At 44.5% G+C, this 17,537-nt stretch overlaps 1 protein-coding gene and 2 long non-coding RNA genes across 3 annotated transcripts in view; 2 read left to right on the top strand and 1 right to left on the bottom strand.

The window, feature by feature from the left end:
• LOC120991124 (zinc finger protein 585A-like) overlaps positions 1-17,537 on the top strand; it is a 2,129,672-nt gene that overhangs the window by 488,660 nt on the left and 1,623,475 nt on the right. The gene's annotated exons all lie outside the window — the stretch shown is intronic.
• LOC120991194 overlaps positions 1-17,537 on the top strand; it is a 29,975-nt gene that overhangs the window by 2,258 nt on the left and 10,180 nt on the right. The window contains exons 2-3 of the long non-coding RNA XR_005776547.1: positions 5,748-5,752; positions 15,368-15,373. This is a non-coding gene — a long non-coding RNA (uncharacterized LOC120991194). The remainder of the gene's footprint in view (positions 1-5,747; positions 5,753-15,367; positions 15,374-17,537) is intronic.
• LOC120991191 overlaps positions 1-17,537 on the bottom strand; it is a 29,165-nt gene that overhangs the window by 4,390 nt on the left and 7,238 nt on the right. The window lies entirely within an intron of this gene.

Here is a 17,537-nt window from a genome sequence, read left to right as displayed (position 1 = left end):
GGACTTTCTGCTGGGTTGAAACTAAACACTGTGCGTTCCATGTGAAGTACCTGATCACTATGCTAACTACACTGCTCAAAAAAATAAAGGGAACACTTAAACAACACAATGTAACTCCAAGTCAATCACACTTCTGTGAAATCAAACTGTCCACTTAGGAAGCAACACTGAGTGACAATCAATTTCACATGCTGTTGTGCAAATGGGATAGACAACAGGTGGAAATTATAGGCAATTAGCAAGACACCCCCAATAAAGGAGTGGTTCTGCAGGTGGTGACCACAGACCACTTCTCAGTTCCTATGCTTCCTGGCTGATGTTTTGGTCACTTTTGAGTGCTGGCGGTGCTTTCACTCTAGTGGTAGCATGAGACGGAGTCTACAACCCACACAAGTGGCTCAGGTAGTGCAGCTTATCCAGGATGGCACATCAATGCGAGCTGTGGCAAGAAGGTTTGCTGTGTCTGTCAGCATAGTGTCCAGAGCATGGAGGCGCTACCAGGAGACAGGCCAGTACATCAGGAGACGTGGAGGAGGCCGTAGGAGGGCAACAACCCAGCAGCAGGACCGCTACCTCCGCCTTTGTGCAAAGAGGAACAGGAGGAGCACTGCCAGAGGCCTGCAAAATGACCTCCAGCAGGCCACAAATGTGCATGCATCTGCTCAAACGGTCAGAAACAGACTCCATGAGGGTGATATGAGGGCCCGACGTCCACAGGTGGGGGTTGTGCTTACAGCCCAACACCGTGCAGGACGTTTGGCATTTGCCAGAGAACACCAAGATTGGCAAATTCGCCACTGGTGCCCTGTGCTCTTCACAGGTGAAAGCAGGTTCACACTGAACACATGTGACAGACCTGACAGAGTCTGGAGACGCCGTGGAGAACGTTCTGCTGCCTGCAACATCCTCCAGCATGACCGGTTTTGCATTGGGTCAGTAATGATGTGGGGTGGCATTTCTTTGGAGGGCCGCACAGCCCTCCATGTGCTCACCAGAGGTAGCCTGACTGCCATTAGGTACTGAGATGAGATCCTCAGACCCCTTGTGAGACCATATGCTAGTGCGGTTGGCCCTGGGTTCCTCCTAATGCAAGACAATGCTAGACCTCATGTGGCTGGAGTGTGTCAGCAGTTCCTGCAAGACGAAGGCATTGATGCTATGGACTGGCCCGCCCGTTCCCCAGACCTGAATCCAATTGAGCACATCTGGGACATCATGTCTCGCTCTATCCACCAACGTCACGTTGCACCACAGACTGTCCAGGAGTTGGCAGATGCTTTAGTCCAGGTCTGGGAGGAGATCCCTCAGGAGACGGTCCGCCACCTCATCAGGAGCATGCACAGGCGTTGTAGGGAGGTCATACAGGCACGTGGAGGCCACACACACTACTGAGCCTCATTTTGGCTTGTTTTAAGGACATTACATCAAAGTTGGATCAGCCTGTAGTGTGTTTTTCCACTTTAATTTTGAGTGTGACTCCAAATCCAGACCTCCATGGGTTGAAAAACTTGATTTCCATTTTTAAATTTTTGTGTGATTTTGTTGTCAGCACATTCAACTATGTAAAGAACAAAGTATTTCAGAAGAATATTTAATTAATTCAGATCTAGAATGTGTTATTTTTGTGTTCCCTTTATTTTTTTGAGCAGTGTATAAAAGCTGTGCATGGGTCCCTTCTTCCCAAACCTTTGAATGCTCCATAAGCCCATTCCGCATAGGAGAGGTTGGCTAGCCTAGGCCAGCCAATGCATGAACCCACCCGTTTGTATACCTCTGTATTAAAGGGACACTGAAGCAGGAAGTGCTCCATACTTTCCAGTATGTTGCCACACTCTTCCCGGGGACAATCCCTTTCATCAGAGTTCCTGTACTTCAAGTTGTCCCTTACATACAGCTTCCCGTGAAAGCAGTGCCAAGCCAAGTCCCAAAACTTCAAGGGGATCCTTGCCAAATTTAACAACTGTAACCCCTTGTCTAGATCCCGGCTTGGGCAATCCTTAAGGGCCAGGGGCTTCTGGAAGTGGGTCAACAAGACCCTCTCGTCAAGGGATCTCCTTGACTGGGTCTTGATTTCCCTCACTCCCAAACCCCACAGGCGGATCACCTTCAGAATCGGGGTGACATAAGCCGGAAGATATCCGTGAGGTGTACGCAAATCCTTCACTTGCCCTCCTGTCTCCCACTCCTGGAAGAAAGGCCGAAACCAACCCCTGCAAGAGACTACCCACGGAGGAGCCCTCTCTTACCAGAGGTTTGCTAGGTTGATCTTAACAAAGGTGTTCACAAGGAACACCACGGGGTTGACCATACCCAAACCCCTAATCTCCTCGTATGGTATGTCACCTCTCTCTTGACTAGGTTCAGCCTATTCCCCCATAACAGTTGGAAGAACAGACTGTAAACCCGAGTCCAGAGAGGTTCTGGCAAGACACATACACTGGCCAAATAGATAAGCAAAGGGAGAAGGTAAGTCTTGATCAGGTTCACCCTTTCCCTGAGGGTCAAAGACCAACCCTTTCACTGGTCAACCTTCTGAGCGGCGATCGTGAGCCTGCTCTCCCAATTTTGGGTGGGATAATCCCCATGGCCGAATTGAACGCCTAGGACTTTGGCTGACGACTGGGGCTCTGGGAGGGTGTCCGGGAGACCGAAAGATGGATCACCCCCTCCCAACCAGAGACTCTCACACTTATCCCGGTTAATCACGGACCCGAAGACTTCTGAGTAGCGTTCTACCACCGACATCACGTATTCCGCCTCCCCTCCCGAGGACACGAAAACAGTGACGTCATCGGCATACGCCACTACCCTCAGAGTGGCTTCTGGCTCCTCCAGACTCATCCTGACTCCCGCTAACGGTCCTCGATCAATCCTCTTAATAAAAGGATCAATCGCAAACACGTATAAGAGCGGGCTCAATGGACAACCCTGGCGGAATCCAGACCCAACCTCAAAAGGGCTGCCAGACCAACCGTTCACCAGCGGGAAACTCTCTGCCCCTGCATACAAGATCTTTAACCAATTGACAAACCCCCCCTGCAGGCCATATTTCAGAAGGACTGTAAAGGAAATCACAGAATGGGCTCAGGAATACTTCCAGAAACCATTGTCAGTGAACACAATCCACAGTGCCATCCGCCGTTGCCAGCTGAAACTCTACAGTGCAAAGAAGAAGCCATTTCTAAGCAAGATCCACAAGCTCAGGCGTTTTCACTGGGCCAGGGATCATTTAAAATGGAGTGTGGCAAAATGGAAGACTGTTTGTCACGATTCGAAGTTCTTTTTGGAAATCTGGGACGCCATGTCATCCGGACCAAAGAGGACAAGGACAACCCAAGTTGTTATCAACGCTCAGTTCAGAAGCCTGCATCTCTGATGGTATGGGGTTGCATGAGTGCGTGTGGCATGGGCAGCTTGCATGTCTGGAAAGGCACCATCAATGCAGAAAAATATATTCAGGTTCTAGAACAACATATGCTCCTATCCAGACGTCATCTCTTTCAGGGAAGACCCTGCATTTTTCAACAAGATAATGCCAGACCACATTCTGCATCAATCACAACATCATGGCTGCGTAGGAGAAGGATCCCGGTACTGAAATGGCCAGTCTGCGGTCCAGATCTTTCACCTATAGAGAACATTTGGCGCATCATAAAGAGGAAGGTGCAACAAAGAAGGCCCAAGACGATTGAACAGTTAGAGGCCTGTATTAGACAAGAATGGGAGAGCATTCCTATTTCTAAACTTGAGAAACTGGTCTCCTCGGTCCCCAGACGTCTGTTGAGTGTTGTAAGAAGAAGGGGAGATGCCACACAGTGGTGAAAATGGCCTTGTCCCAACTTTTTGGGGATTTGTTGACAACATGAAATTCTGATTCAACATATTTTTCCCTTTAAAATGGTACATTTTCTCAGTTTAAACTTTTGTTCCGTGATTTATGTTCTATTCTGAATAAAATATTAGAAGTTGGCACCTCCACATCATTGCATTCAAAAAAAAAAAACAACATCCAGGCACTTTTCCCAAATAATAAAACCTATCCCATGTCAAAGTGTCTACCATCGGGTAATGTTATGAAAAGTGTTATTGTACTATAACCTTGATTGAGAAGCCTTCAGATCAAATATATCTCAGATCTGTGAGTGACCAAGTTTTCCATAAACCCTTAATTTATTGGAGAAATCAGGTTGTAATTACCTTGTGTTGTTAGGAGGTAATTCCTTTATCATTATTAGGAAATAGGTGGGTGGGAATAGAAAGACAGAAAGGAAGATATTTAGGTCATAGTATTAATTCTGAGGACAAATTGGATCCCGGTTATTAATGAATATAACTGAGCCCTGCCTCTCTTAGTTTAAATGGGTCAATGCCCACTGTACTGAAGGAACTGTTCTAATATTCATAGGACTATTGTCATTCACTATATATTTGAGCCTTCTTGTCATCAGAAATATAAAGAAAAATCTTCCACCGACTACATTGATTTAAATATTCTGCCTAGAGTGTAAATTTGAGTCAATGCTAGGCATTTGTTTAGAAGGATGGAGGATTTTGTAAATTGTAGACAAATGGTACTATAAAAAATATATACCGGATACAGTCCTTTGACTATCTAAATACCTAATTTTTATAGTGTATAGGTCGAATATATTGTAGGGACTTTCTTTCATCATTTAAGGCAAGTTAAATTTACTTGAAAATAGTGTAGATAGATACTAACAGAATCAAGGATATCTTAAAAACTAGACTGGTTAAATCACAAGTGATAAGTCAGGGATTTTATCTTTAACCAGTAGGATACCAGCGCTGTACATGTACGTCGCAGAAATGCGGGACACAATTATCAGCGCCGTACATGTAATGCGGTCTGATCGGGTGGGTGCAGGAGCTGCGCCCACCCGATAAGCGGCAAGGGTCCAGCAGTCACTGATAGCCGGACCCCTGCTGTATGCGCCGACAACGGTGAAAACAATTATGCCGGCGCATTAAACCTCGACTGCCGCGGTATCACGACCGGCGTGCCGATCACATACGTGACGCAAAGGGAGGGAAAAGGAAGGCCCTGTCCAAGGGAGAGGGAAAGATGGTGACCCCTAACTCACCTTGAGGCTGGCACCTGACTGCCCTGACGTCCCTAGACGGGTTTCTCACCCGTACGCCGATCACGTGCCTAAACCCTGACTTTCCCTAAAATGAGCCCTACATAGTGATTAGGGCGGTGGGAACACTAGTCCGCACCACTAACACTAAAGGGAAACACTAGGGAGAAGACAGACAATACTGACAAAACATATAGTCCCAGGTGGGCGACAACAAACAACCAACAGGGATCCCGAGGGTAATGCTCTGGTACGACAACCAGGGATAACAGCAACTCAGCTCCAGTGGGTCAGTATAGAAGTCCAGGCAGGAAGCTCTATATCTGGCAACCAGAGAAGTGGGAGGGAGAATATAAAGGAGGTTGGGAGTGCCGGACAAGAAACAGCTGAGGAGAAGAAGCTACGGATCCCTGAATAAGACAAAAAGGATTGCAAGGCAAACCAGGAAAGCTACCATTAAGTAACAGAGCTATCTTTAGACATAGAGCGCGCAGCCACCCGCTGCGACTTCCTGACCCCTGGTATAACGGAGTCAGACGTGGCTCTTGACACCCTCGTGACACACGGTCAGAGCTGACCGCAGCACGTGCGGGATCCTGCTGTGACAGGGAACCTATGGCAGGAAAGGCAACCCAATGCCTTCCTTAGGCATCGTGGCTGCCTTCTGTGACAGCCTGTGAGATTCAGCTCCCTGTATTACAGTGTGTAATACACTTACAGCCAATGCATTACAATACAGAAGTATTGAAGATGCATTGTAAAGGGGATCATACCCCCAAAAGTGCAAGTCCCAGAGTGGGACAAAAAAAAAGTTACAAAAATAAAGTTTCACAAAATTTTTTAAAGTTTCAAGTAAAATAAAAAGCGGCTTTTTCCCAAAATAAAATAAAGTAAAAAAAAAAATCAAAAAAATAGGCAAAAAAAAAAAGTTGACATATTAGGTATAGCCGCATCCGTATCGACCGGCTCTATAAAAATATCACATGACCTAACCCCTCAGGTGAACAGCGTCAAAAAAATAAAATAAAAACTGTGCCCAAAAACTTTTTTTGGTCACCTTACATCACTAAAAGTGCAACACTAAGCAATCAAAAAGGTGTAGGTCCCCCAAAATAGAACCAATCTAACCGTCGCCTCATCCCACAAAAAATGAGCCCAACCTAAGACAATCGCCCAAAATATAAAATAACTATGGCTCTCAGACTATGTAGACACTAAAACATGTTTTTTTTTTCAAAAATGCTTTTTATTGTGTTAAATGTAAAAAAATAAGAAAAATAAAAATATTAGGTATCGCCGCGCCCGTAACAACCTGCTCTATAAAATAACCACATGACCTAACCCCTCAGATGAACACTGTGTCAAAAAAGCCATTTTTTCTCACCTTACATCACAAAAAGTGTAATAATAAACGATCAAAAAGTCATATGCACCCTAAAATAGTACCAATCAAACGGTCACCTCATACCGAAAGAAAATGAGCCCCTACATAAGACAGTCACCCAAAAAATAAAAAACTATGGCTTTCAGAATATGGAGACACTAAAAAACATTTTTTACAAAAATTCTTTATTATGTAAAACTGAAACAAACAACCCCAAAAATTGGTATTGTCGCATCCATAACAACCTGCTCTGTAAAAATACCACACGATCTAACCTGTCAGATGAACATTGCAAATAACAAAAAATAAAAATGGTGCCAAAAAAGCTATTTTTTGTTACCTTGCCTCACAAAAAGTGTAATATAGAGCAACCAAAAATCATATGTACCCTAAAATAGTACCATCAAAACTGCCACCTTATCCTGTAGTTTCCAAAATGGGGTATTTTTTAGGAGTTTCTACTCTAGGGGTGCATCAGGGGGTCTTCAAATGTGACATGGCAACTTAAAATTATCCCAGTGAAATCTGCCCTCTAAAAACCATATGGCGTTTACGACCACATATGGGGTGTTTCTGTAAACTACAGAATCAGGGCAATAAATATGGAGTTTTGTTTGGCTGTTAACTCTTGCTTTGTTACTGGAAAAAATGGATAAAAATTTGCCCAAAAAGTGAAATTCTGAAATTTCATCTACATTTTCCTTTAATTCTTGTTTGTAAAATCAGTTTTGAATACCTTGAGGGGTGTAGTTTCTAAAATGGGGCCATTTAAGGGTGGTTTCAATTATGTAAGCCTCACAAAGTGACTTCAGTTCTGAACTGGTCCTTTAGGCTACTTTCACGCTAGCGGCACGGACCTCCGGCAGGCTGTTCCATCGGGTGAACAGCCTGTCGAATCCAACCTGCCGCTAGTGACTGTGTGCCCCCGGACTTCCGCTCCGTCCCCAGCGGAGGCACGGCAGCGCACGGCGAGAGGCTGCCGGAATAAAACTACGACATGTCCGACATTTATTCCGGCATCTCATCGTGCGCTGTCGTGCCTCGCCGGGAACTCCGCACCACCCCCATTATAGTCAATGGGGACAGAGCGGCAGTCCGGGGGCACACGGTCACTAGCGGCAGGAAGGATCCGACAGGCTGTTCACCCGACGGAACAGCCTGCCGGAGGTCTGTGCCGCTAGCGTGAAAGTACCCCCAAAAAATGGGTTTTGGAACCTTTCTGAAAAATTTCAAGATTTGCTTCTAAACTTCTAAGCCTTCTAACGTCCCAAAAAAAGAAAATTTCATTTACAAAATGATCCAAACATGAAGTAAACATATGGGAAATGTAAAGTAATAACTATTTTAGAAGCTATCACTCTCTGTTTTAAAAGCAAAGAAATTAAAATTTAGAGAGAAAAAAATTATAAATAAAAATGAAATATTTTGACTCAAATTTACCACTGTCATGAAGTACAATATGTGACGAGAAAGCAATCTCATCCCATCTCAGAATGGCTTGGTTAAGTAAAAGCGTTTGAAAGTTATCACCACATAAAGTGACACGTCAGATTTGCAAAAGTCGGCGTGGGATTTAAGGTGAAAAGTGGCTCGGTAGTGAAGGGGTTAAGATTTGATCCATCATAACAGAAGTCTCTGGGCAAGCATCAACAGGACTTTGTTTTCCGTCCAGCATATGGATTCCGCTATTTTCCGTTATAACCATGTTATAACGGACAGCAATAAGGAATGCATAACGGTGATGTTAACAAGTCCTAACACTTATAATTTGCGTTACGGATGTGAAATGCAACTTTGCTGCTGTATCCACCTCTTATCTTGTGGCAATGTGTTCAGTAACACGGCTATAACACACTGAGGTGCACAATTGCAAACAGCAAATAGAAACTGGTTCCTAGAAAATACAGGGGGCAATTCCTCAGTGCTTGCAAAAATGTAATTTGTATAAAAGTGTATAAAGAAAGTTTCTTTCCCACTCACTTGGTTTCACTTTAGATGTCTGATCTCAGACCTGCTGCTGTGTTCTGACTTTGCCGGGACTTAGGTCCTGTGCACTTAGTCAGTAGAGGGACTGTCGACCAGTTGGTGACCACCATTCAGGGTGGATCGTCCAAGTAGGTAAGGACAGTGGTTTGGTAGAGACTGGGGATGCACTGTTTACTACCTACATGACACCCTCGCATAGAATCCTGTCCTACTGTCTATACTACATTCTTGCTCATGGCTGTTTGCACCTCACTGGGTCAAAAATCAGTCTCAAAAGATCACTATTCCAACTTGTGGGCGAGAGTAGATAACCGTCACTTCTGCAAGGATCAATTTCTGATCTGTTTCCAGTGGACCCAGGGATTAGTGGCCAGAGAGAACACCTGAGGATTGCCATTTGGCGCTATATCACACTTTATTCTGGTTTTCCATGTCTTGGAATCGCAACAGAAGTGCTCCTATCACTCACTCTCCTTTCACACACATAGCCTGTGATCTGACAATGACATCACATGACTAACAATGTTAAGATGAAGAACCTTTACAAGTTCTCAGAGATTTCCTGTTTCCTACCCAAACTGAAAAGAGAACACGCCTAGCGAAGAGAGACAAAGGCTTACTCAACATGGTTTTTATATCCTTTCCTCTCGGGAGCTCCCCTCCTGCTTCAGTCAAGGCAGGCATGATGGGGACCCCGGACATCAACCCCTACTTAACCCCTTCACGACTGAAATACGGCTATATACGTGCTATCTGCACGAGATAGACGAGGCGGCAAATCATAATTAGGTGGTTATGATGGGGGACTTCAACTACCCAGATATAGACTGGGAAACTGAAACTTGTATATCTCATAAAGGAAACAGGTTCTTGGCAATAACCAAAGACAAAAACCTCTCCCAACTGGTTCAGGATCCGACTAGAGGGACGGCCATACTGGACTTAGTATTAACCAATAGGCCTGACAGAACAACAGATGTGCAGGTTGGGGGACACCTGGGAAATAGTGACCATAAAGTAATAACCTTCCAATTATCATTCAAAAGAGGGTTTCTTCAGGGAGGAACAAAAATACCAAACTTCAAAAAAGCTAAATTTAGCCACGAGAGGCCATAGGCGTAACTGGGACAAAGTCCTCAAAAATAAAAATACAGCCACAAAATGTGATATCTTTAAAAGCATCCTGAAATCTAATTGTGAGAGGTACATACCGTATAGAAATAAAAGGTTAAGGAACAAAAATAAACCAATGTGGATAAACAGAACTGTAAAGAAAGCAATAAATGACAAAAAGAAAGCATATAAATCACTAGAATTGTAATAAACAGCAAACTAAGCTGCAAAAAACAGTGTCAGGCAGCTGCTGCCAAGGCCAATAAGATAATGGGTTGCATCAGAAGGGGCATAGATGCCAGTGATGAGAACATAGTCCTACCACTTTATAAATCACTAGTCAGACCACACATGGAGTACTGTGTACAGTTCTGGGCTCCTGTGAACAAGGCAGACATAGCAGAGCTGGAGAGGGTCCAGAGGAGGGCAACTAAAGTAATAACAGGAATGGGGCAACTACAGTACCCTGAAAGATTATCAAAATTAGGGTTATTCACTTTAGAAAAAAGACGACTGAGGGGAGATCTAATTACTATGTATAAATATATCAGGGGTCAGTACAGAGATCTCTCCCATCATCTATTTATCCCCAGGACTGTGACGAGGGGACATCCTCTGCATCTGGAGGAAAGAAGGTTTGTACACAAACATAGAAGAGGATTCTTTACGGTAAGAGCAGTGAGACTATGGAACTCTCTGCCTGAGGAGGTGGTGATGGTGAGTACAATAAAGGAATTCAAGAGGGGCCTGGATGTATTTCTGGAGTGTAATAATATTACAGGCTATAGCTACTAGAGAGGGGTCGTTGATCCAGGGAGTTATTCTGATTGGAGTCGGGAAGGAATTGTTTATTCCCCTAAAATGAGGAAAATTGGCTTCTACCTCACAGTTTGTTTTTTTGCCTTCCTCTGGATCAACTTGCAGGATAACAGGCCGAACTGGATGGACAAATGTCTTTTTTCGGCCTTATGTACTATGTTACCCCGTGCAGCTAGCACGTGTATAAATGTCATGGCAGCTCTTTAATCCAAGCGCTGCAAAACGCTTGGATTCAAGCTTCTGTCCCTGCCCTGCTACAGTCACAGACAGCATACAGTCCAGTAATGCCGGCAAGGGACCAATCAGAGTGGTCCCTTGCCGACGATCGCTCCGATTGGTTAGTCCATGCATCTTCCAATCGGAGTGCGGCAATGTAAAAATGCCGGTTTCAGGCTGTGATCTCCACTATGGAGATAACAGCCTGAAATCGGGTAAGACCCCCTATGTGCCGCCGTGTCCCTGATGATTTCTGCGTCCCCAGTAATTTTAGTGCCCCAAGATGCCGCCATTTCCCCCATTCCCCCTGCTCCTCTGTGCCAGCATTGATGGCAGCGGCCCAGGAATGGCAGCAGAGAGTTTTTGCTGTAACTTACAGCTAACACTCTGCTGCAACGGGCAAAATCGGTGCTGGCACTGATCTAGGCCGTTTAACCCCATAGTTGCTGCGGTCAGCAGCCGCCTACGGCATCCATGGGGTTGTGCGGTAGGGAGCTCCCTCTCTCTTGCATCGGGCCTCTGCTGCTGCAATGGCAGCGGCCAGATAGTTTCCATGGCAACCGGACGCCTTACAAAGGTGTCCAGGCTGCCATGTATGAGGGTCTGATCAGCCTAAGGCCTCATGCACACGACCGTTGTGTGCATCCGTGGCTGTTGTTCCGTTTTCCGTGATTTTCTGCGGACCCATTGACTTTCATATTGTGTCAACGTCAAACGGATCCATCCACATTGACTTGCATTGTAAGTCAGGACAGATCTGTTTGGCTACGCACGGCCAGGCGGACACCAAAACGACTTTTTTTTCATGTCCGTGGATCCTCCAAAAATCAAAGAAGACCCACGGACGAAAAAACGGTCACGGACCAACGGAACCCCATTTTGGGGACCGTGAAAAAATACGTGTGCATGAGGCAAGTGTAAGTGTAGCACTGACTACACAGTGCATTGCAATAGATGACTATTGCAATGCACTGTATAGTGATCAGGCCCACTGGATCTTCAAAATCCAGATGGGTTTTAATAAATAAATAAAAAAGTGTAAAAAAAAAAGTGAAAAAAATATAAATATTTTTTTTTAATTTTAATAAAAAAAATTGTCTTTTCTCCGTCATAAAAAATAATAAATAAACAAACGACACATATTAGGTATCACCGCGTCCGTAACGACCGTCTCTATAAATATATCACATGATCCACCCCATCTGAGAAACACCATAAAAAAATAAAAACAAACTGTGTCAAAAAAGCCATTTTTGTCCCCTTACATCACAAAAAGTGCAAAATGTTACCAATAAAACCATCACCTCATCCCGCAAAAAATGAGCCCCACATAGGAAAATCGCTTACGAAATTAAAAAAACTATAGCCCTTAGAACGTGGAGACACTAAAACATCATTATTTTGTTTCCAATATGCTATTATTGTGTTAAAGTTAAATACATTTAAAAAAGTATACATATTAGGTATTACCGCATCCGTAGCAACTAGCTGTATAAAAATATCACATGACCTAACCCCTCAGCTGAACACTATAAAAAAATAAAATAAAAACTGTGCCAAAAAAGCCATTTTTGGGCACCTTACATCACAAAAATTGCAGCACCAAGCGATCAAAAAGACATATGCCCCCCAAAATAGTACGAATCTAACCATCACCTCATCCCGCAAAAAATGAGACCCTAAGACAATTGGTCAAAAAATAAAAAAGCTATGGCTATCAGACTATGGATGTCACAGCCACTATCTCTGGCTGTGACCTTCCGTTCTTGCTCGTTCGGCGCTCCTCGCTGAAGTTCTGTTTCTGTGTGTCATTTGTGGTTCTGTATGGGTTAACTCCCCTGTGTTCCTATTAGGAGTTAATCCTCTGTCTGTTACATGGGTGTGGCCTCTCTGCTGCACCCATGGAACCTGTATATAAGGCCTCATGCACACGACCGTATTTTTTTGCGGTCCGCAAAACGGGGTTCCGTTTTCCCGTGATCCGTGACCGTTTTTTCGTCCGTGGGTCTTCCTTGATTTTTGGAGGATCCACGGACATGAAAAAAAAGTCGTTTTGGTGTCCGCCTGGCCGTGCGGAGCCAAACGGATCCGTCCTGAATTACAATGCAAGTCAATGGGGACGGATCCGTTTGACGTTGACACAATATGGTGCCATTTCAAACGGATCCGTCCCCATTGACTTTCAATGTAAAGTCTGGAGTCCCTTTTATACCATCAGATCGGAGTTTTCTCCAATCCGATGGTATATTTTAACTTGAAGCGTCCCCATCACCATGGGAACGCCTCTATGTTAGAATATACTGTCGGATATGAGTGAGATCGTGAAACCTCATTTCCGACAGTATATTCTAACACAGAGGCGTTCCCATGGTGATGGGGACGCTTCTAGTTAGAATATACTACAAACTGTGTACAAGACTGCCCCCTGCTGCCTAGCAGCATCCGATCTCTTACAGGGGGCCGTGATCAACACAATTAACCCCTTAGGTGCCGCACCTGAAGGGGTTAATTGTACTATCATATCCCCCTGTAAGAGATCAGGGCTGCCAGGCCGCAGGGGGCAGACCCCCCCCTCCCCAGTTTGAATATCATTGGTGGCCAGTGCGGCCCCCCCCCCTCCTCCCTCTATTGTAATAATTCGTTGGTGGCACAGTGTGCCCCCCCCCCTTCCTCCCTCTATTGTAATAATTCGTTGGTGGCACAGTGTGCGCCCCCCATTGGCCCCCCCTCCCTCTATAGCATTAACAACATTGGTGGCCAGTGTGCGGCCTCCCATCTTCCCCCCCCCCCCCCCGATCATTGGTGGCAGCGGGTTACTAGCAATAGTACAATAGTAAAAGATTCATACTTTACCTGGGAGCTTGGGAGCTGCGAGGTTCGTGTCCGGCCGGGAGCTCCTCCTACTAGTAAGTGACAGTTCATTTAGCAATGCGCCGCACAGACCTGTCACTTACCAGTAGGTGGAGCTCCCGGCCGGACACGAACATCGCAGCAGCAGCCTGGAGCAGGTAAGTATGAATCTACTACTATTGTACTATTGCTAAGTAACCATGGCAACCAGGACTGTAGTAGCGTCCCGGTTGCCATGGTTACCGATCGGAGCCCCAGCGATTAAACTGGGACTCCGATCGGAACTCCGCTGCCACCAATGATGGGGGGGGGGGGGGGGGGGGAGATGGGAGGCCGCACACTGGCCACCAATGTTGTTAATGCTATAGAGGGAGGGGGGGCCGATGGGGGGCGCACACTGTGCCACCAACGAATTATTACAATAGCGGGAGGGAGGGGGGGGGGGCGCACACTGTGCCACCAACGAATTATTACAATAGAGGGAGGGGGGGGGGCCGCACTGGCCACCAATGATATTCAAACTGGGGAGGGGGGGGGGGGTCTGCCCCCTGCTGCCTGGCAGCCCTGATCTCTTACAGGGGGCTGTGATCTGCACAATTAACCCCTTCAGGTGCCGCACCTGAAGGGGTTAATTGTGCTGATCACGGCCCCCTGTAAGAGATCGGGTGCTGCCAGGCAGCAGGGGGCAGTCTTGTACACAGTTTGTAGTGTATTCTAACTAGAAGCGTCCCCATCACCATGGGAACGCTTCTGTGTTAGAATATACTGTCGGTTCTGAGTTTTCACGAAGTGAAAACTCAGCTTTGAAAAAGCTTATATGCAGACGGATCTTCGGATCCGTCTGTATAAAAACTAACCTACGGCCACGGATCACGGACACGGATGCCAATCTTGTGTGCATCCGTGTTCTTTCACGGACCCATTGACTTGAATGGGTCCGTGAACCGTTGGCCGTGAAAAAAATAGGACAGGTCATATTTTTTTCACGGCCAGGAAACACGGCTCACGGATGCGGCTGCCAAACGGTGCATTTTCCGTTTTTTCCACGGACCCATTGAAAGTCAATGGGTCCGCGAAAAAAAACAGAAAACGGCACAACGGCCACGGATGCACACAACGGTCGTGTGCATGAGGCCTAAGGCTGAGGTTTCCTCAGTTCTGTGTCAGCTCTCCTGGTGTGTGTTGTCTTTGTCCTGCTCCTGGTTTGTACTCTCTCTCCCATGCTGCTGACCCATGGGATCTGTGTCTGTCTGTGCTCTGTGGGTTTCCCTACTTGTTCATTTGCGTCCTCTTTCCCGTCCATTTTGATGTCTTCCTTCCTGTCTTTCTGTTATCTGTTCTGTCAGTTATGTTTTAGTTACTTTGTGTTTATTCTGATGTCTGTGTTCAGCAAGCCTTTGCAGCAGAGTGGCATGACAAGGCCATGCAGTTTACTACTGGTGGAGCAAGTCCTTCTCTGCTCATTGCCACTCCTGCTCTCTTGCGTGAACTCCTGCTTGTATTATTAGTTGCCCTGTTTTGTATTCATATGTCTGTGTTCAGCAAGCCTTTGCAGCAGAGTGGCATGACAAGGCCATGCAGTTTACTACTGGTGGAGCAAGTCCTTCTCTGCTCATTGCCACTCCTGCTTCCTTGCGTGAACTCCTGCTTGTATCATTATTTGCCTGTTTGTTATGTATGCCTATGTGCCATCGGTACCTTCTGGTACCTGTTGTCCATTCGCTCCTGCTGTCACTGTCTAGTTCACGCTCCAGAGTGGACCCTGGAGACACAAAAACATAATTGTTTTTTCAAAAATGCTTTATTATGTAAAACTGAAACAAAGAAAGTAGACATAGTTGATATCATTGCATCCGTAACAACCTACTCTATAAAAATAGCACATGATCTACCCTGTCAGATGAATGTTGTGAAAAATAAAAATCTTGCCAAAACAGCCATTTTTTGGTTTCCTTGCCTCACAAAATACTTATTATAGAGCAATTAAAAATCGTAGGTACCCCAAAATAGTACCAATAAAACTGGCACCTTATCCCCTAGTTTCCAAAATGGGGTCACTTTTTGGGAGTTTCTACTGTAGGGTGCATCGGGGGGGCTTCAAATGGGACATGACATCTAAAAACCAGTTCAGCAAAATCTGCCTTCCAAAAACCATATGGCGCTGCTTTTCTTCTACGCCCTGCCGTTTGCCCTTTCATCAGTTTATGATCAAATGTGGGGTGTTTATGTAAACTGCAGAATCAGGGTAATGAATAAAGAATTTTGTTTGGCTGTTAAACCTCAATATGTTAAAGAAAATAATGGATTAAAATGGAAAATCTGCCCAAAAAGTGAAATTTAGAAAATTCAGCTCCATTTTCTTTTAATTCTTGTGGAACAACATTCTTGTGGTTGACAACATTTGTAAAATCAGTTTTGAGTAACTTGAGGGGTGTAGTTTCTGCAATGGGGTAATTTATTGGGGGTTTCTACTATTTAAGCCCCACAAAGTGACTTCAGAACTGAACTGTTCCTTAAAAAGTAGGTTTGGAAAATTTTCTTAAAAATTTTAAGAAATGCTTCCAAAATTCTAAGCCTTCTAACGTCCTAAAAAAATAAAATGACATTTACAAAATGATGCCAACATAAAGTAGACATATGGGGAATGTTAAGCAATAAATATTTTATGAGGTATCATTTCTATTTTAAAAGCAGAGCAATAGAAATTTTTCAAATTTTTTCACATTTTTGGTAAATTTGGGACTTTTTCATAAATAAAGGTGAAATATATTGAATCAAATTTATGACTGTCATGAAGTACAATGTGTCACGAGAAGACAATCTGGATCTTGGATAAGTAAAATCGTTCCAAAGTTATTACCACATAAAGTGACACATGTCAGATTTGCAAAATTAGAAGTGGTCACGGGGGCATCAATGACCCTTGGTCATGAAAGGGTTAATGATAGTTTCCTGTAGTAGAAATGAAGTTGTCGAGGATGAAGTGAATCAGTAACTGGGGGACAATAAGCACACATAGAAAGGGTGCACAGTAGAATCTGGGTTTCACCTTTCTCTGTGTTTATTGATGCATAAAGAAGAAAACACAAAGCCAATCAAGTCACCGATAGCCAGCTCTACGATCCTGCAGCTGCACGATTAGCCAGCAGCTGCAGTCTTTTTAAAAATGTCAGTGCACAGATACAGTATGTCCCAACCGCCCATAGACTATATGCAGGTATTCTCATCTGAGACACATAAGGCATATCCTGCATTCTTTGGGACTTCCAGCTATCAGTAGAACAGAGGTCACCGATCCTGTCACTGTATCTAGGCTTTGAGAGAAGCACTGGTAACAAGAAATAGCCAAGCTCACAGCAGTAATGTTTCCATAAACCAGGCCTCCGCTCTCGGCTTCTGGATATGCCATAAATGACGAGAATAACCCTTTAACTATATTATTTAAAATAAAGTCATTAAATAAAATATATATCTTTCTATACAGGATTTATAAGATGTTTCCTAGAAGTCGTCATGTAGCATCAATGGACCTTTTATATCCAAATATACAACCTGAAATAAAAACTGTGTGAATCACATCGAGATATATTGTTTGGCTATATTGTGACCACATAGCGGTATAACTGTGTTCCTTATTTGCAATTATACACTACTCACAAAGTTAGGGATATTTGGCTTGTGGGTGAAATTTCAGGATTAACCTAAAGGTACTCTAACCTTCACAGGTGAACTTAATGTGACCTTCTGTAAACTTTTGAATGCACATGTCCATCTGTTCATTGTTTCAGTACTTTTTGCACAACTTGCTGTTCTCTAACAAGGAGCTTAACGGCAAAATTCACAACAGGTGTTTGATCCATGAATAAATCCCAATAAATTTCCTGGTTCAATTAGAATTGGTAGTTAAACAGTCCTCCTCATCATGCTCTTCACAATGTTGATGAAACCAGATGATGAAAGTCAACAGCTCCAGAGACATTTAAGGGTGGTGGGAGGCACCCAAGTGTCACGTCAGACCATTCAAAACCGTTTACATCAGCGTGGCCTGCGTGCTAGATGACCTGCAATAG

This window comes from Bufo bufo, chromosome 2 (assembly GCF_905171765.1).
Source record: "Bufo bufo chromosome 2, aBufBuf1.1, whole genome shotgun sequence".
Taxonomy (NCBI): domain Eukaryota; kingdom Metazoa; phylum Chordata; class Amphibia; order Anura; family Bufonidae; genus Bufo; species Bufo bufo.
The sequence above is the reverse complement of the archived record's forward strand: the minus strand, read 5'-3'. Positions and strand labels throughout refer to the sequence as shown.